Here is a 20,939-nt window from a genome sequence, read left to right as displayed (position 1 = left end):
CAGATAGGAAATGTTTTGAGGGATATGCATAGGTACACAGATAGGAAATGTTTAGAGGGATTTGTACAGGTACACGGATAGGAAATGTTTAGAGGGATATGGTCAGGTGCACGGATAGAAATAGTTTAGAGGGATATGGACAGGTGTACAGATAGGAAATGTTTAGAGGTATACGGACAGGTACATGGATAGGGAATGTATAGAGGGGTACGGACAGGTACACTGATAGGAAAGGTTTAGAAGGATACGGACAGGTACATGTATAGGAATAGTTTAGACGGATACAGTCAGGTACACAGATAGGAAATGTTTAGAGGGATATGGACAGGTACACAGATGGGAATGGTTTAGAGGGATACGGACAGGTACACGGATAGGAATAGTATAGAGTGATATGGACAGGTACACAGATAGGAAATGTTTAGAGGGATACGGACAGGTACAGGTATAGGAATAGTTTAGAGGGATATGGACAGGTACACAGATAGGAAATGTTTTGAGGGATACGGACAGGTACGCAGATAGGAAATGTTTTGAGGGATATGAACAGGTACACGGATAGGAATAGTTTAGACGGATATTGACAGGTACACAGATAGGAAATGTTTAGAGGGATTCGGACAGGTACAGGGATAGGAATAGTTTAGAGGGATATGGACAGGTACACAGATGGGAAATATTTAGAGGGATATGGACAGGTACACGGATAAGAAAGGTTTAGAGGGATACGGACAGGTACACAGATTGGAAATGTTTAGAGGGATATGGACAGGTACATAGATAGGAAATATTTAGAGGGATATGGACAGGTACACAGATAGGAAATGTTTTGAGGGATATGCATAGGTACACAGATAGGAAATGTTTAGAGGGATTCGTACAGGTACACGGATAGGAAATGTTTAGAGGGATATGGTCAGGTGCATGGATAGAAATAGTTTAGAGGGATATGGACAGGTGCACAGATAGGAAATGTTTAGAGGTATACGTACAGGTACATGGATAGGGAATGTATAGAGGGGTACGGACAGGTACACTGATAGGAAAGGTTTAGAGGGATACGGACAAGTACACAGATTGGAAAGGTTTAGGGGGATATGGACAGGTACACAGATGGGAAATGTTTAGAGGGATATGGACAGGTACACGGATAGGAAAGGTTTAGAGGGATACGGACAGGTACACAGTTTGGAAATGTTTAGAGGGATATGGACAGGTACACAGATAGGAAATGTTTAGAGGGATATGCACACGTACACGGATAGGAATAGTTTAGAGGGATATGGACAGGTACACAGATGGGAAATGTTTAGAGGGATACGGACAGGTACAGGAATAGGAAAGGTTTAGAGGGATACGGACAGGTACACAGATAGGAATAGTTTAGAGTGATATGGACAGGTATACAGATAGGAAATGTTTACAGGGATACGGACAGGTACATAGATAGGAAATATTTAGAGGGATATGGACAGGTACACAGATAGGAAATGTTTTGAGGGATATGCATAGGTACACAGATAGGAAATGTTTAGAGGGATTTGTACAGGTACACGGATAGGAAATGCTTAGAGGGATATGGTCAGGTGCACGGATAGAAATAGTTTAGAGGGATATGGACAGGTGTACAGATAGGAAATGTTTAGAGGTATACGGACAGGAACATGGATAGGGAATGTATAGAGGGGTACGGACAGGTACACTGATAGGAAAGGTTTAGAAGGATACGGACAGGTACATGTATAGGAATTGTTTAGACGGATACAGTCAGGTACACAGATAGGAAATGTTTAGAGGGATGCGGACAGGTACACGGATAGGAAAGGTTTAGAGGGATACGGACAGGTACAGGGATAGGAAAGGATTAGAGGGATACGGAGAGGCACACGGATAGGATATGTTTAGAGGGCTATGTACAGGTACAGGGATAGGAAAGGTTTAGACGGATACGGACAGGTTCACGGATAGGAAAGGTTTAGAGGGATATGGACAGGTACACGGATAGGAATAGTTTAGAGGGATACGGACAGGTACACGGATAGGAAAGTTTTAGAGGGATATTGACAGGTACACAGATAGCAAATGTTTAGAGGGATATGGACAGGTACACTGATAGGAAAGGTTTAGAGGGATACGGACAGGTACACGGATAGGAAAGGTTTAGACGGGATACGGAAAGGTACAGGGATAGGAAAGGTTTAGAGGGATATGGACAAGTACACGGATAGGAAAGTTTTAGAGGGATATTGACAGGTACACAGATAGCAAATGTTTAGAGGGATATGGACAGGTACACAGATGGGAATGGTTTAGAGGGATACGGACAGGTACACGGATAGGAATAGTATAGAGTGATATGGACAGGTACACAGATAGGAAATGTTTAGAGGGATACGGACAGGTACAGTGATAGGAATAGTTTAGAGGGATATGGACAGGTACACAGATAGGAAATGTTTTGAGGGATATGCACAGGTACACGGATAGGAATAGTTTAGGCGGATACAGACAGGTACACAGATAGGAAATGTTTAGAGGGATACGGACAGGTGCAGGGATAGGAATAGTTTAGAGGGATATGGACAGGTACACAGATGGGAAATGTTTAGAGGGATATGGACAGGTATAGGGATAGGAAAGGTTTAGAGGGATAAGAAGAGGTACACGGATAGGAAAGATTTGGAGGGATATGGACAGGTACACGGATAGGAAAGTTTTAGAGGGATATTGACAGGTACACAGATAGCAAATGTTTAGAGGGATATGGACAGGTACACTGATAGGAAAGGTTTAGAGGGATACGGACAGGTACACGGATAGGAAAGGTTTAGACGGGATACGGAAAGGTACAGGGATAGGAAAGGTTTAGAGGGATATGGACAAGTACACGGATAGGAAAGTTTTAGAGGGATATTGACAGGTACACAGATAGCAAATGTTTAGAGGGATATGGACAGGTACACTGATAGGAAAGGTTTAGAGGGATACGGACAGGTACACGGATAGGAAAGGTTTAGACGGGATACGGAAAGGTACAGGGATAGGAAAGGTTTAGAGGGATATGGACAAGTACACGGATAGGAAAGTTTTAGAGGGATATTGACAGGTACTCAGATAGCAAATGTTTAGAGGGATATGGACAGGTACACAGATAGGAAATGTTTAGAGGGATACGGACAGGTACAGTGATAGGAATAGTTTAGAGGGATATGGACAGGTACACAGATAGGAAATGTTTTGAGGGATATGCACAGGTACACGGATAGGAATAGTTTAGGCGGATACAGACAGGTACACAGATAGGAAATGTTTAGAGGGATACGGACAGGTGCAGGGATAGGAATAGTTTAGAGGGATATGGACAGGTACACAGATGGGAAATGTTTAGAGGGATATGGACAGGTATAGGGATAGGAAAGGTTTAGAGGGATAAGAAGAGGTACACGGATAGGAAAGATTTGGAGGGATATGGACAGGTACACGGATAGGAAAGTTTTAGAGGGATATTGACAGGTAGACAGTTAGCAAATGTTTAGAGGGATATGGACAGGTACACAGATAGGAAATGTTTAGAGGGATATGTACAGGTACACGGATAGGACAGGTTTAGAGGGATACGGACAGGTACAGAGACAGGAAAGGTGTAGAGGGATACGGACAGGTACACGGATAGGAAATGTATAGAGGGATACGGACAGGTACACAGATAGGAAATGTTTAGATGGATACGGACAGGTACAGGGATAGGAATAGTTTAGAGGGATATGGACAGGTACACAGTAAGGAAATGTTTAGAGGGATACAGACAGGTACAGGGATAGGAATCGTTTAGAGGGATATGGACAGGTACACAGTAAGGAAATGTTTTGAGGGATACGGACAGGTACGCAGATAGGAAATGTTTTGAGGGATATGCACAGGTACACGGATAGGAATAGTTTAGACGGATATTGACAGGTACACAGATAGGAAATGTTTAGAGGGATTCGGACAGGTACAGGGATAGGAATAGTTTAGAGGGATATGGACAGGTACACAGATGGGAAAGGTTTAGAGGGATACGGACAGGTATAGGGATAGGAAAGGTTTAGAGGGATACGGAGAGGTACACGGATAGGAAAGGTTTGGAGGGATATGGACAGGTACACGGATAGGAAAGTTTTAGAGGGATATTGACAGGTACACAGAGAGGAAATGTTTAGAGGGATATGGACAGGTACACAGATAGGAAATGTTTAGAGGGATTTGGACAGGTACACGGATAGGACAGGTTTAGAGGGATACGGACAGGTACACAGATAGGAAAGGTTTAGATTGAAACGGACAGGTACACAGATAGGAAAGATTTAGAGGGATATGGACAGGTACAGAGACAGGAAAGGTTTAGACGGACACGGAGAGGTACACAGATAGGAAAGGTTTAGAGGGATACGGACAGGTACACGGATAGGAAATGTTTAGTGGTATATGGACAGGTCACGGATAGGAAATGTTTAGAGGGATATGTACAGGTACACGGATAGGAATAGCTTAGAGTTATATGGACAGGTAAACAGATAGCAAATGTTTAGAGGGATACGGACAGGTACACGGAAAGGAATAGTATAGAGGGATACAGACAGGTATATAGATAGGAAAGGTTTAAAGGGATATGGACAGGTACACGGAAAGGAATAGTTTAGAGGGATACGGACAGGTACACAGATAGGAATAGTTTAGAGTGACATGGAAAGGTACACAGTTAGGGAATGTTTAGAGGGATATCGACAGGTATATGGATAGGAATGGTTTAGAGGGATATGGACAGGTACATGGATAGGAAAGGTTTAGAGGGATACGGACAGGTACATGGATAGGAATAGTTTAGAGTGATATGGACAGGTACATGGATAGGAAAGGTTTAGAGGGATATGGACAGGTACACGGATAGGAAAGTTTTAGAGGGATATTGACAGGTAGACAGATAGCAAATGTTTAGAGGGATATGGACAGGTACACAGATAGGAAATGTTTAGAGGGATATGGACAGGTACACGGATAGGACAGGTTTAGAGGGATACGGACAGGTACATGGATAGGTATAGTTTAGAGTGATATGGACAGGAACATGGATAGGAAAGGTTTAGAGGGATATGGACAGTTACACAGATAGGAATGCTTTAGAGGGATACGGACAGGTACACAGATAGGAAAGGTTTAGAGGGATACAGACAGGTACATGGATAGGAATAGTTTAGAGTGATATGGACATGTTCATGGATAGGAAAGTTTCACAGGGATACAGACAGGTACACGGATAGGAAAGGTTTAGAGGGATACGGACAGGTACACCGATTGGAAAGTTTTAGAGGGATATGGACAGGTACACAGATGGGAAATGTTTAGAGGGATATGGACAGGTACACGGATAAGAAAGGTTTAGAGGGATACGGACAGGTACACAGATTGGAAATGTTCAGAGGGATATGGACAGGTACACGGATAGGAAATGTTTAGAGGGATATGCACAGGTACACGGATAGGAATAGTTTAGAGGGATATGGACAGGTGCACAGATAGGAAATATTTAGAGGTATACGTACAGGTACATGGATAGGGAATGTATAGAGGGGTACGGACAGGTACACTGATAGGAAAGGTTTAGAGGGATACGGACAGGTACACAGATTGGAAAGGTTTAGGGGGATATGGACAGGTACACAGATGGGAAATGTTTAGAGGGATATGGACAGGTACACGGATAGGAAATGTTTAGAGGGATACGGACAGGTACACAGATTGGAAATGTTTAGAGGGATATGGACAGGTACACAGATAGGAAATGTTTAGAGGGATATGCACAGGTACACGGATAGGAATAGTTTAGAGGGATATGGACAGGTACACAGATGGGAAATGTTTAGAGGGATACGGACAGGTACAGGAATAGGAAAGGTTTAGAGGGATACGGACAGGTACACAGATAGGAAAGGTTTAGAGGGATACGGATAGGTACACGGATAGGAATAGTTTAGAGTGATATGGACAGGTATACAGATAGGAAATGTTTACAGGGATACGGACAGGTACATAGATAGGAAATATTTAGAGGGATATGGACAGGTACACAGATAGGAAATGTTTTGAGGGATATGCATAGGTACACAGATAGGAAATGTTTAGAGGGATTTGTACAGGTACACGGATAGGAAATGTTTAAAGGGATATGGTCAGGTGCACGGATAGAAATAGTTTAGAGGGATATGGAAAGGTGTACAGATAGGAAATGTTTAGAGGTATACGGACAGGTACATGGATAGGGAATGTATAGAGGGGTACGGACAGGTACACTGATAGGAAAGGTTTAGAAGGATACGGACAGGTACATGTATAGGAATAGTTTAGACGGATACAGTCAGGTACACAGATAGGAAATGTTTAGAGGGATACGGACAGGTACACGGATAGGAAAGGTTTAGAGGGATATGGACAGGTACAGGGATAGGAAAGGTTTAGAGGGATACGGAGAGGCACACGGATAGGATATGTTTAGAGGGCTATGTACAGGTACAGGGATAGGAAAGGTTTAGACGGATACAGACAGGTTCACGGATAGGAAAGGTTTAGAGGGATATGGACAGGTACACGGATAGGAATAGTTTAGAGGGATACGGACAGGTACACGGAATAGAAATGTTTATAGGGATACGGACAGGTACGCAGATAGGAAATGTTTTGAGGGATATGCACAGGTACACGGATAGGAATAGTTTAGTCGGATATTGACAGGTACACAGATAGGAAATGTTTAGAGGGATTCGGACAGGTACAGGGATAGGAATAGTTTAGAGGGATATGGAGAGGTACACAGATGGGAAAGGTTTAGAGGGATACGGACAGGTATAGGGATAGGAAAGGTTTAGATGGATACGGAGAGGTACACGGATAGGAAAGGCTTGGAGGGATATGGACAGGTACACGGATAGGAAAGTTTTAGAGGGATATTGACGGGTACACAGATAGCAAATGTTTAGAGGGATATGGACAGGTACACAGATAGGAAATGTTTAGAGGGATTTGGACAGGTACACGGATAGGACAGGTTTAGAGGGATACGGACAGGTACACAGATAGGAAAGGTTTAGATTGAAACGGACAGGTACACAGATAGGAAAGGTTTAGAGGGATACGGACAGGTACAGAGACAGGAAAGGTTTAGAGGGACACGGAGAGGTACACAGATAGGAAAGGTTTAGAGGGATACGGACAGGTACACGGATAGGAAATGTTTAGTGGTATATGGACAGGTCACGGATAGGAAATGTTTAGAGGGATATGTACAGGTTCACGGATAGGAATAGCTTAGAGTTATATGGACAGGTAAACAGATAGCAAATGTTTAGAGGGATACGGACAGGTACACGGAAAGGAATAGTATAGAGGGATACAGACAGGTATATAGATAGGAAAGGTTTAAAGGGATATGGACGGGTACACGGAAAGGAATAGTTTAGAGGGATACGGACAGGTACACAGATAGGAATAGTTTAGAGGGATATGGAAAGGTACACAGTTAGGGAATGTTTAGAGGGATATCGACAGGTATATGGATAGGAATGGTTTAGAGGGATATGGACAGGTACATGGATAGGAAAGGTTTAGAGGGATACGGACAGGTACATGGATAGGAATAGTTTAGAGTGATATGGACAGGAACTTGGATAGGAAAGGTTTAGAGGGATATGGACAGTTACACAGATAGGAATGCTTTAGAGGGATACGGACAGGTACACGGATAGGAAAGGTTTAGAGGGATACGGACAGGTACATGGATAGGAATGCTTTAGAGGGATACGGACAGGTACACAGATAGGAAAGGTTTAGAGGGATATGGACAGGTACACGGATAAGAAAGGTTTAGAGGGATACGGATAGGTACACAGATTGGAAATGTTCAGAGGGATATGGACAGGTACACGGATAGGAAATGTTTAGAGGGATATGCACAGGTACACGGATAGGAATAGTTTAGAGGGATATGGACAGGTGCACAGATAGGAAATGTTTAGAGGTATACGTACAGGTACATGGATAGGGAATGTATAGAGTGGTACGGACAGGTACACTGATAGGAAAGGTTTAGAGGGATACGGACAGGTACACAGATTGGAAAGGTTTAGGGGGATATGGACAGGTACACAGATGGGAAATGTTTAGAGGGATATGGACAGGTACACGGATAGGAAAGGTTTAGAGGGATACGGACAGGTACACAGATTGGAAATGTTGAGAGGGATATGGACAGGTACACAGATAGGAAATGTTTAGAGGGATATGCACAGGTACACGGATAGGAATAGTTTAGAGGGATATGGACAGGTACACAGATGGGAAATGTTTAGAGGGATACGGACAGGTACAGGAATAGGAAAGGTTTTGGAGTGATACGGACAGGTACACAGATAGGAAAGGTTTAGAGGGATACGGATAGGTACACGGATAGGAATAGTTTAGAGTGATATGGACAGGTATACAGATAGGAAATGTTTACAGGGATACGGACAGGTACATAGATAGGAAATATTTAGAGGGATATGGACAGGTACACAGATAGGAAATGTTTTGAGGGATATGCATAGGTACACAGATAGGAAATGTTTAGAGGGATTTGTACAGGTACACGGATAGGAAATGTTTAAAGGGATATGGTCAGGTGCACGGATAGAAATAGTTTAGAGGGATATGGACAGGTGTACAGATAGGAAATGTTTAGAGGTATACGGACAGGTACATGGATAGGGAATGTATAGAGGGGTACGGACAGGTACACTGATAGGAAAGGTTTAGAAGGATACGGACAGGTACATGTATAGGAATCGTTTAGACGGATACAGTCAGGTACACAGATAGGAAATGTTTAGAGGGATACGGACAGGTACACGGATAGGAAAGGTTTAGAGGGATATGGACAGGTACAGGGATAGGAAAGGTTTAGAGGGATACGGAGAGGCACACGGATAGGATATGTTTAGAGGGCTATGTACAGGTACAGGGATAGGAAAGGTTTAGACGGATACAGACAGGTTCACGGATAGGAAAGGTTTAGAGGGATATGGACAGGTACACGGATAGGAATAGTTTAGAGGGATACGGACAGGTACACGGATAGGAAAGTTTTAGAGGGATATTGACAGGTACACAGATAGCAAATGTTTAGAGGGATATGGACAGGTACACTGATAGGAAAGGTTTAGAGGGATACGGACAGGTACACGGATAGGAAAGGTTTAGATGGGATACGGAAAGGTACAGGGATAGGAAAGGTTTAGAGGGATATGGACAAGTACACGGATAGGAAAGTTTTAGAGGGATATTGACAGGTACACAGATAGCAAATGTTTAGAGGGATATGGACAGGTACACAGATGGGAATGGTTTAGAGGGATACGGACAGGTACACGGATAGGAATAGTATAGAGTGATATGGACAGGTACACAGATAGGAAATGTTTAGAGCGATACGGACAGGTACAGGGATAGGAATAGTTTAGAGGGATATGGACAGGTACACAGATAGGAAATGTTTTGAGGGATATGCACAGGTACACGGATAGGAATAGTTTAGGCGGATACAGACAGGTACACAGATAGGAAATGTTTAGAGGGATACGGACAGGTGCAGGGATAGGAATAGTTTAGAGGGATATGGACAAGTACACAGATGGGAAATGTTTAGAGGGATATGGACAGGTATAGGGATAGGAAAGGTTTAGAGGGATAAGGAGAGGTACACGGATAGGAAAGATTTGGAGGGATATGGACAGGTACACGGATAGGAAAGTTTTAGAGGGATATTGACAGGTAGACAGATAGCAAATGTTTAGAGGGATATGGACAGGTACACAGATAGGAAATGTTTAGAGGGATATGGACAGGTACACGGATAGGAATAGTTTAGACGGATACAGACAGGTACACAGATAGGAAATGTTTAGAGGGATACGGACAGGAAAGGTTTAGAGGGATACGGACAGGTACACGGATAGGACAGGTTTAGAGGGATATGGACAGGTACACAGATAGGAAAGGTTTAGAGGGATACGGTCAGGTACACAGATAGGAAAGGTTTAGAGGGATACGGACAGGTACACAGATAGGAAAGGTTTAGAGGGATACGGACAGGTACACGGATTGGAAAGGTTTAGACGGATATGGACAGGTACACGGATAGGAAAGGTTTAGAGGGATATGGACAGTTACACGGATAGAAAATGTTTATAGGGATATGGAAAGGTACACAGATAGGAAATGTTTAGAGGGATATGGACAGGTAAATGGATAGGAAAGTTTTAGAGGGATACAGACAGGTACACGGATAGGAATAGTTTAGAGTGGTACGGAAAGGTACATAGATAGAAAGGTTTAGAGGGATATGGACAGGTCACGGATAGGAAATGTTTAGAGGGATATGTACAGGTACACGGATAGGAATAGTTTAGATTAATATGGACAGGTAAACTGATAGCAAATGTTTAGAGGGATACGGACAGGTACACGTAAAGGAATAGTTTAGGCGGATACAGACAGGTACACAGATAGGAAATGTTTAGAGGGATACGGACAGGTGCAGGGATAGGAATAGTTTAGAGGGATACGGACAGGTACACAGATGGGAAATGTTTAGAGGGATATGGACAGGTATAGGGATAGGAAAGGTTTAGAGGGATAAGGAGAGGTACACGGATAGGAAAGATTTGGAGGGATATGGACAGGTACACGGATAGGAAAGTTTTAGAGGGATATTGACAGGTAGACAGATAGCAAATGTTTAGAGGGATATGGACAGGTACACAGATAGGAAATGTTGAGAGGGATATGGACAGGTACACGGATAGGACAGGTTTAGAGGGATACGGACAGGTACAGAGACAGGAAAGGTTTAGAGGGATACGGACAGGTACACGGATAGGAAATGTATAGAGGGATACGGACAGGTACACAGATAGGAAATGTTTAGATGGATACAGACAGGTACACGGATAGGAAAGGTTTAGAGGGATGTTGACAGGTGCACAGATCTCAAATGTGTAGCGGGATAAGGACATCTACACAGATAGGAAAGGTTTAGAGGGATATGGACAGGTACACAGATGGGAAATGTTTAGAGGGATACGGTCAGGTACACGGAAAGAAATAGTTTAGAGTGATATGGACAGGTGCACGGATAGGAAATGTTTAGAGGGATACGGACAGGTACATGGATAGGGAATGCTTTGAGAGATACGGAGAGGTACACTGATAGGAAAGGTTTAGAAGGATACGGACAGGTACATGGATAGGAATAGTTTAGACGGATACAGACAGGTACACAGATAGGAAATGTTTAGAGTGATACGGACAGGTACCGGGATAGGAAAGGTTTTGAGGGATATGGACAGGTACATGAATAGGAAAGGTTTAGAGGGATACGGACAGTTACACAGATAGGAAAGGTTTAGAGGGATATAGACAGGTACACGGATAGGAAAGTGTTAGAGGGATATTGACAGGTACACAGATAGCAAATGTTTAGAGGTATATGGACAGGTACATAGATAGGAAATGTTTAGAGGTATATGGACAGGTACAGGGATACGAAAGGTTTAGACCGATACGGACAGGTTGACGGATAGGAAAGATTTAGAGGGATACGGACAGGTACACAGATAGGAAAGGTTTAGAGGGATACGGACAGGTACACAGATAGGAAAGGTTTAGAGGGATACGGACAGGTACACGGATAGGAAAGGTTTAGAGGGATATGGACAGGTACACGGATAGGAAAGGTTTAGAGGGATACGGACAGGTACACAGATAGGAAAGGTTTAGAGGGATACGGACAGGTATATAGATGGGAAATGTTTAGAGTGATACAGACATGTACACGGATAGGAAAGGTTTAGAGGGGTCCGGCAGGTACACGGACAGGGAATGTTTAGAGGGATACGGACAGGTACACGGATAGGAATAGTTTAGACGGATACAGACAGGTACACAGATAGGAAAGGTTTAGAGGGATACGGACAGGTACATAGATGGGAAATGTTTAGAGTGATACAGACAGGTACACGGACAGGGAATGTTTAGAGGGATATGGACAGGTACACGGATAAGAAATGTTTAGAGGGATACGGACAGGTACATGGATAGGGAATGTTTTGAGAGATACGGAGAGGTACACTGATAGGAAAGGTTTAGAAGGATACGGACAGGTACATGGATAGGAATAGTTTAGACGGATACAGACAGGTACACAGATAGGAAATGTTTAGAGTGATACGGACAGGTACCGGGATAGGAAAGGTTTTGAGGGATATGGACAGGTACATGAATAGGAAAGGTTTAGAGGGATACGGACAGTTACACAGATTGGAAATGTTTAGAGGGATATGGACAGGTACACAGATAGGAAATGTTTAGAGGGATATGCACAGGTACACGGATAGGAATAGTTTAGAGGGATATGGACAGGTACACAGATGGGAAATGTTTAGAAGGATACGGACAGGTACAGGAATAGGAAAGGTTTAGAGGGATATGGACAGGTACACGGATACGAAAGGTTTAGAGGGATACGGATACGTACACGGATAGGAATAGTTTCGAGTGATATGGACAGGTATACAGATAGGAAATGTTTACAGGGATACGGACAGGTACATAGATAGGAAATATTTACAGGGATATGGACAGGTACACAGATAGGAAATGTTTTGAGGGATATGCATAGGTACACAGATAGGAAATGTTTAGAGGGATTCGTACAGGTACACGGATAGGAAATGTTTAGAGGGATATGGTCAGGTGCACGGACAGAAATAGTTTAGAGGGATATGGACAGGTGCACAGATAGGAAATGTTTAGAGGTATATGGACAGGTACATGGATAGGGAATGTATAGAGGGGTACGGACAGGTACACTGATAAGAAAGGTTTAGAGGGATACGGACAGGTACACAGATTGGAAAGGTTTAGAGGGATATGGACAGGTACACAGATGGGAAATGTTTAGAGGGATATGGACAGGTACACGGATAGGAAAGGTTTAGAGGGATACGGACAGGTACACAGATTGGAAATGTTTAGAGGGATATGGACAGGTACACAGATAGGAAATGTTTAGAGGGATATGCACAGGTACACGGATAGGAATAGTTTAGAGGGATATGGACAGGTACACAGATGGAAAATGTTTAGAGGGATACGGACAGGTACAGGAATAGGAAAGGTTTAGAGGGATATGGACAGGTATACAGATAGGAAATGTTTACAGGGATACGGACAGGTATATAGATAGGAAATATTTAGAGGGATATGGACAGGTACACAGATAGGAATAGTTTCGAGTGATATGGACAGGTATACAGATAGGAAATGTTTACAGGGATACGGACAGGTACATAGATAGGAAATATTTACAGGGATATGGACAGGTACACAGATAGGAAATGTTTTGAGGGATGTGCATAGGTACACAGATAGGAAATGTTTAGAGGGATATGGTCAGGTGCACGGACAGAAATAGTTTAGAGGGATATGGACAGGTGCACAGATAGGAAATGTTTAGAGGTATATGGACAGGTACATGGATAGGGAATGTATAGAGGGGTACGGACAGGTACACTGATAGGAAAGTGTTAGAGGGATATTGACAGGTACACAGATAGCAAATGTTTAGAGGTATATGGACAGGTACATAGATAGGAAATGTTTAGAGGGATATGGACAGGTACAGGGATACGAAAGGTTTAGACCGATACGGACAGGTTGACGGATAGGAAAGATTTAGAGGGATACGGACAGGTACACAGATAGGAAAGGTTTAGAGGGATACGGACAGGTACACAGATAGGAAAGGTTTAGAGGGATACGGACAGGTACACGGATAGGAAAGGTTTAGAGGGATATGGACAGGTATATAGATGGGAAATGTTTAGAGTGATACAGACATGTACACGGATAGGAAAGGTTTAGAGGGGTCCGGCAGGTACACGGACAGGGAATGTTTAGAGGGATACGGACAGGTACACGGATAGGAATAGTTTAGACGGATACAGACAGGTACACAGATAGGAAAGGTTTAGAGGGATACGGACAGGTACATAGATGGGAAATGTTTAGAGTGATACAGACAGGTACACGGATAGGAAAGGTTTAGATTGATACGGACAGGTACACGGACAGGGAATGTTTAGAGGGATACGGACAGGTACACGGATAGGAATAGTTTAGACGGATACAGACAGGTACACAGATAGGAAAGGTTTAGAGGGATACGGACAGGTACACGGATAAGAAAGGTTTAGAGGGATACGGACAGGTACACAGATTGGAAATGTTTAGAGGGATATGCACAGGTACACGGATAGGAATAGTTTAGAGGGATATGGACAGGTACACAGATGGGAAATGTTTAGAAGGATACGGACAGGTACAGGAATAGGAAAGGTTTAGAGGGATATGGACAGGTACACGGATACGAAAGGTTTAGAGGGATACGGATACGTACACGGATAGGAATAGTTTCGAGTGATATGGACAGGTATACAGATAGGAAATGTTTACAGGGATACGGACAGGTACATAGATAGGAAATATTTACAGGGATATGGACAGGTACACAGATAGGAAATGTTTTGAGGGATGTGCATAGGTACACAGATAGGAAAGGTTTAGAGGGATACGGACAGGTATATAGATGGGAAATGTTTAGAGTGATACAGACATGTACACGGATAGGAAAGGTTTAGAGGGGTCCGGCAGGTACACGGACAGGGAATGTTTAGAGGGATACGGACAGGTACACGGATAGGAATAGTTTAGACGGATACAGACAGGTACACAGATAGGAAAGGTTTAGAGGGATACGGACAGGTACATAGATGGGAAATGTTTAGAGTGATACAGACAGGTACACGGATAGGAAAGGTTTAGATTGATACGGACAGGTACACGGACAGGGAATGTTTAGAGGGATACGGACAGGTACACGGATAGGAATAGTTTAGACGGATACAGACAGGTACACAGATAGGAAAGGTTTAGAGGGATACGGACAGGTACATAGATGGGAAATGTTTAGAGTGATACAGACAGGTACACGGATAGGAAAGGTTTAGATTGATACGGACAGGTACACGGATAGGAATAGTTTAGACGGATACAGACAGGTACACAGATAGGAAAGGTTTAGAGGGATACGGACAGGTACATAGATGGGAAATGTTTAGAGTGATACAGACAGGTACACGGATAGGAAAGGTTTAGATTGATACGGACAGGTACACGGACAGGGAATGTTTAGAGGGATATGGACAGGTACACGGATAAGAAAGGTTTAGAGGGATACGGACAGGTACACAGATTGGAAATGTTTAGAGGGATACGGACAGGTACACGGATAGGAAATGTTTAGAGGGATATGGTCAGGTGCACGGATAGAAATAGTTTAGAGGGATATGGACAGGTGTACAGATAGGAAATGTTTAGAGGTATACGGACAGGTACATGGATAGGGAATGTATAGAGGGGTACGGACAGGTACACTGATAGGAAAGGTTTAGAAGGATACGGACAGGTACATGTATAGGAATAGTTTAGACGGATACAGTCAGGTACACAGATAGGAAATGTTTAGAGGGATACGGACAGGTACACGGATAGGAAAGGTTTAGAGGGATATGGACAGGTACAGGGATAGGAAAGGTTTAGAGGGATACGGAGAGGCACACGGATAGGATATGTTTAGAGGGCTATGTAGAGGTACAGGGATAGGAAAGGTTTAGACGGATACGGACAGGTTCACGGATAGGAAAGGTTTAGAGGGATATGGACAGGTACACGGATAGGAAAGTTTTAGAGGGATATTGACAGGTACACAGATAGCAAATGTTTTGAGGGATATGTACAGGTACACAGATAGGAAATGTTTAGAGGGATACGGACAGGAAAGGTTTAGAGGGATACGGACAGGTGCACGGATAGGAATAGTTTAGATTAATATGGACAGGTAAACTGATAGCAAATGTTTAGAGGGATACGGACAGGTACACGTAAAGGAATAGTTTAGTGGGATACGGACAGGTACACGGATAGGAAAGGTTTAGAGGGATACGGACAGGTACATAGATGGGAAATATTTAGAGGGATACGGCCAGGTGCACGGATAGAAATAGTTTAGAGGGATATGGACAGGTACACGGATAGGAAAGGTATAGAGGGATACGGACAGGTACACGGATAGGAAAGGTATAGAGGGATACGGCCAGGTGCACGGATAGAAATAGTTTAGAGGGATATGGACAGGTACACGGATAGGAAAGGTTTAGAGGCATTCGGACATGTACTCAGATAGGAAAGGTTTAGAGGGATACGGACAGGTGCATAGATGGGAAATGTTTAGAGGGATACGGACAGGTACATGGATAGGAAATGTTTAGAGGGATATGGACAGGTGCTCAGATAGGAACAGTTTAGAGGCATTCGGACATGTACTCAGATAGGAAATGTTTAGAGGGATACGGACAGGTGCTCAGATAGGAACAGTTTAGAGGGATACGGACAGGTACATGGATAGGAAATGTTTAGAGGCATTCGGACATGTACTCAGATAGGAAATCTTTAGAGGGATATGGACAGGTACATGGATAGGAAATGTTTAGAGGGATACGGACAGGTACATGGATAGGAAATGTTTAGAGGGATACGGACAGGTACATGGATAGGAAATGTTTAGAGGGATACGGACAGGTACATGGATAGGAAATGTTTAGAGGGATACGGACAGGTGCTCAGATAGGAACAGTTTACAGGGATACGGACAGGTGCTCAGATAGGAACAGTTTAGAGGGATACGGACAGGTGCTCAGATAGGAACAGTTTAGAGGGATACGGACAGGTGCTCAGATAGGAACAGTTTAGAGGGATACGGACAGGTGCTCAGATAGGAACAGTTTAGAGGGATACGGACAGGTGCTCAGATAGGAACAGTTTAGAGGGATACGGACAGGTACACAGATAGGAAAGGTTTGGAGTGATACGGACAGGTACACGGATAGGAAAGGTTTAGAGGGATACGGACAGGTACACGGATAGGAAAGGTATAGAGGGATACGGCCAGGTGCACGGATAGAAATAGTTTAGAGGGATATGGACAGGTACACGGATAGGAAAGGTTTAGAGGCATTCGGACATGTACTCAGATAGGAAAGGTTTAGAGGGATACGGACAGGTGCATAGATGGGAAATGTTTAGAGGGATACGGACAGGTACATGGATAGGAAATGTTTAGAGGGATACGGACAGGTGCTCAGATAGGAACAGTTTAGAGGGATACGGACAGGTGCTCAGATAGGAACAGTTTAGAGGGATACGGACAGGTGCTCAGATAGGAACAGTTTAGAGGGATACGGACAGGTACATGGATAGGAAATGTTTAGAGGCATTCGGACATGTACTCAGATAGGAAATGTTTAGAGGGATATGGACAGGTACATGGATAGGAAATGTTTAGAGGGATACGGACAGGTACATGGATAGGAAATGTTTAGAGGGATACGGACAGGTACATGGATAGGAAATGTTTAGAGGGATACGGACAGGTACATGGATAGGAAATGTTTAGAGGGATACGGACAGGTGCTCAGATAGGAACAGTTTAGAGGGATACGGACAGGTGCTCAGATAGGAACAGTTTAGAGGGATACGGACAGGTGCTCAGTTAGGAACAGTTTAGAGGGATACGGACAGGTGCTCAGATAGGAACAGTTTAGATGGATACGGACAGGTACACAGATAGGAAAGGTTTGGAGTGATACGGACAGGTACACGGATAGGAAAGGTTTAGAGGGATACGGACAGGTGCTCAGATAGGAACAGTTTAGAGGGATACGGACAGGTGCTCAGATAGGAACAGTTTAGAGGGATACGGACAGGTGCTCAGATAGGAACAGTTTAGAGGGATACGGACAGGTGCTCAGATAGGAACAGTTTAGAGGGATACGGACAGGTGCTCAGATAGGAACAGTTTAGAGGGATACGGACAGGTGCTCAGATAGGAACAGTTTAGAGGGATACGGACAGGTGCTCAGATAGGAACAGTTTAGAGGGATACGGACAGGTGCTCAGATAGGAACAGTTTAGAGGGATACGGACAGGTGCTCAGATAGGAACAGTTTAGAGGGATACGGACAGGTGCTCAGATAGGAAAGGTTTAGAGGGATGGGGAAAGCATGGGCAAATGGTACTGGCTTAGATGGGTATCTTCATTGGCATCGACCTCAGTATTAGTACGCTATGCCAAGTTAGCACTACAATGGACTGTTTTTGTTTGAATTGTGTTCTTTCTTGTAAAAGTTGTGTATAATTTACTCTTCATTTACACGAAAAGGGTTCCGTGTTAGGAGCACCTGTACTCTAGCTCTAAAGTGCAAATATCTCCTCAGCCAATCATGTGGCAGGAAGTCAATGGATAAAAAGATGTCGACATGGTGAAGAGGTTCAGACCAAACATCAAGATGGGGATAAAATGTGATCTGAGTGACTCTGACCATGATATGATAGTCTGTTTTGAATATTTCAGAACTGCTGACGCAGAACAGTCTCTAACGTTTACAGAGAATGATGGAAATAACAGAAACCATCCAGTGAGTGGCAGTTCAGTGGGTGAGAATCCCTGAGAGAGGTCACAGGAGCATAACCAGACTGTTTCTGGCTGACAGGAAGGCAAAAGTAACTCAAATAAATACTTGTTATTGCAGTAGCGTGGAGGAGACCTTTTCTGAAAGCACAACGCAGCAAAGCCTGAAGTGGATGGGCTACAAACAGCAGAAGACCATGAACGTAGACTCAGTGGCCACCTTATTAGTTCTGGGAGGTAGCTGGCAACTACGTGTACGTCCTTCTTGTGACTGTTCCTAATCTGCTGCTGTCGGCCTGTGATGCTGCTCCAAATAAGCTTTTCATTGCACCCGTGCAGGCATCGAGTTGTGCATCTGATAATAAACTCAACTTCCACCCCCTTTCATCGCACACACAAGAGATTCTACAGATGCTGGAAATCCAAGGAAACACACACAAGACGTGAGGGGAATTGAGCGGGTGAGGCAGCATCTGTGGAAAAGAGTGAACAGTCGGTGGTTCAGACCGAGATCCTTCATCAGGACCGGAAGGGAAGGGGATAGGAAGGTGCTGAGGGGATAGTGTGAGGGGAAGGAGCACAAGCTCGAAGCTGATGGAAGAAACCAGGTGACTGGGAAGGGAGGGAGATGAGAAGCTGGGAGGTGATAGGTGGAAAAGGTAAAAGGCTGCAGGAATCTGACAGGGGAAGGGGGTGGACCATGTGAGAAAGGGAAGGAGGAGGGGCACCAGAGGAGAAGAGGAAATGTAGGAGAGGAGCCAGAAAGGGGAATAGGGGTGGGTGGGGGGAGAATCGATGGTCATGCCATCAGGTTGGAGGCTACTCAGATGGACTTGAGGTGTTGTCCCTCCTCCCTGAAGCTGGCCTCATCATGGCAGTAGAGGAGGCTATGGAACTGGAATTGGGATGGCTGCGTTTGCTATTTATAAACTCCTTTGGTCATTGCCCACCTCACCCACCACTACTGAGTGAACTCTAGCATCTTATCAAAGATCTTCTAAAGACCAAATACATTACATCCCCTGTTCCTCCTCATCTCTCTGCTAGCTACAACCTCAATAAACTCCCTTTCCTGCTGGAAACTTGGTATCCATTTCCAGGTGAAATTCATAGCTTTCATTTCGAGAGGACTAGTATGAAAAAGCAAGATGTAATGCTGAGGTTTTATAAGACACTGGTCAGACCACACTTGGATTATTGTCAGCAGTTTTGGTCCCCTTATCTATAACCATATAACAATCACAGCATGGAAACAGGCCATCTCGGCCCTCCTAGTCCGTGCCGAACCCTTAATCTCACCTAGTCCCACCTACCCGCACTCAGCCCATAACCCTCCACTCCTTTCCTGTCCATATACCTATCCAATTTTACCTTAAATGACACAACTGAACTGGCCTCTACTACTTCTACAGGAAGCTCATTCCACACGGCTATCACTCTCTGAGTAAAGAAATACCCCCTCGTGCTTCCCTTAAACTTCTGCCCCCTAACTCTCAAATCATGTCCTCTCGTTTGAATCTCCCCTATTCTCAATGGAAACAGCCTATTCATGTCAACTCTATCTATCCCTCTCAAAATTTTAAATACCTCGATCAAATCCCCCCTCAACCTTCTACGCTCCAATGAATAGAGACCTAACTTGTTCAACCTTTCTCTGTAACTTAAGTGCTGAAACCCAGGTAACATCCTAGTAAATCGTCTCTGCACTCTCTTTAATTTATTGATATCTTTCCTATAATTCGGTGACCAGAACTGCACACAATATTCTAAATTTGGCCTTACCAATGCCTTGTACAATTTTAACATTACATTCCAACTTCTGTACTCAATGCTTTGATTTATAAAGGCCAGCATTCCAAAAGCCCTCTTCACCACCCTATCTACATGAGACTCCACCTTCAGGGAACTATGCACTGTTATTCCTAGATCTCTCTGTTCCTCTGCATTCCTCAATGCCCTACCATTTACCCTGTATGTTCTATCTAAGAAAGGATGTGTTAGCATTGGAAAAGAGGGTCCAGGGGATGTTGACAGAAGTGATTCCAGAGATGAAAGGGTTAATGTATGAGGAGTGTTTGAAGGCTCTGGGCCTGTACTCAATGGTATACAGAAGGATGAAGCAGGATCTCATTGAAACCTATCAAATATTGAAAGGGCTAGACAGAGTGGACATGGACAGGATATTTCCTACAGTGGGGAGCCCATGATCAGACTGCACAGCTTCAGAATAGAAGGATATCCTTTTAGGACAGAGATGAGGAGGAGGAGTTTCTTTGGGCAAAGG

General features: G+C 43.8%; 1 long non-coding RNA gene across 2 annotated transcripts; it reads left to right on the top strand.

Annotated features, from left to right (window-relative positions):
* Positions 1-715: 715 nt before the first annotated feature.
* On the top strand, positions 716-16,587 carry LOC132389009 (uncharacterized). 2 transcript variants are annotated; one of them, XR_009510399.1, is made up of 3 exons: positions 716-4,807; positions 4,845-5,325; positions 14,339-16,587. It is a non-coding gene; the product is annotated as an uncharacterized LOC132389009 (long non-coding RNA). The 2 variants fall into 2 exon arrangements; XR_009510400.1 differs by having other exon boundaries at positions 716-5,325; positions 14,339-14,966; positions 15,004-16,587.
* The last annotated feature ends 4,352 nt before the right edge of the window (positions 16,588-20,939 follow it).

This window comes from Hypanus sabinus, unplaced genomic scaffold (genome assembly GCF_030144855.1).
Source record: "Hypanus sabinus isolate sHypSab1 unplaced genomic scaffold, sHypSab1.hap1 scaffold_459, whole genome shotgun sequence".
Lineage (NCBI taxonomy): Eukaryota > Metazoa > Chordata > Chondrichthyes > Myliobatiformes > Dasyatidae > Hypanus > Hypanus sabinus.
The sequence above is the reverse complement of the archived record's forward strand: the minus strand, read 5'-3'. Positions and strand labels throughout refer to the sequence as shown.